Here is a 1059-nt window from a genome sequence, read left to right on the forward strand (position 1 = left end):
TCATGCCAGTATAACAGATGCGGTTTTAACAACAAAAAGTGTCTTATGTTCGAAGTTCACGTAAAGAAACGCTTCTTATCATCTTGAACAGATTCTTGGCTAACGCACATCCCCCTCTATCGCTGTGACAATGACTGACGTTTACAGCAGTTGATTTTCAATGTGGTTTTGTGATACTTTTTACTATTTTGCAAGTTCGATTTTCAATATCCTGCCGCCGAGCTGCTAATACCGTAGAAAATTCACTTTATAAATGGAAATACATCGGGGTTTAGCTCTGCAAGTGGTGTTATAGCTTCCAGTATATTGAAAAATTGAAATATTAAAATTGATTCTAATAAAGTACAGCAAGGTGCTCTAAAAGCAACATCTCTAATAAACCATATTCGGATATTTAGGTAGGGGAAGTGTGGAAAATAGACGATAAGAACTTAATATATAAAAACGCATAGTTTTCTCTAGTTAAAACGATTGACTGATTATTATTTTATTCAAGTAGTTCATTTCAAAATTTTTATAAGAGGTAATGTATCACTATACCTAATAAGGACTTTTCCACACAAGGAGGTTAAAAGGTACAATAACTTTATAACTAATGATAACAAATTAAATTTTCGTTAACTTCATCTGTTCCACCACTAATTTCATGCATCCACTTGTGACAGGATATACACTTAATTGTGTTGTCTTTTGAAAAAAGTGTTTAAGATTTTCAATATGTATTTATAAATCATATCCAGAATAATAAGAAAGCACATAGGTCTCAGAAAAGACTTCCGTACCTCAGATTATCTTACAATTAAATAAGCCATTGTTCTCTTTCCTTCGGTCAGAACTGTTATTACTATTTTTCTTGAAAACTTTATTTTCTTAGGAATATGTTTCAACAAAGGTTAACTTCAGATAATATGATAAATGTGGAAATAATTTATTTAAAAAATTCAGAAAGCTACAAATGAAGAATGAAAATTATAATAATTTAAATTATCGTTCTTATTGTAACACCACATTTCGAACGCTTCCAACCTTTTCTTTTCCCCCGCGCCCACTGTCCATGTT

This window comes from Agrilus planipennis, unplaced genomic scaffold, assembly GCF_000699045.2.
Source record: "Agrilus planipennis isolate EAB-ADULT unplaced genomic scaffold, Apla_2.0 scaffold36, whole genome shotgun sequence".
Lineage (NCBI taxonomy): Eukaryota > Metazoa > Arthropoda > Insecta > Coleoptera > Buprestidae > Agrilus > Agrilus planipennis.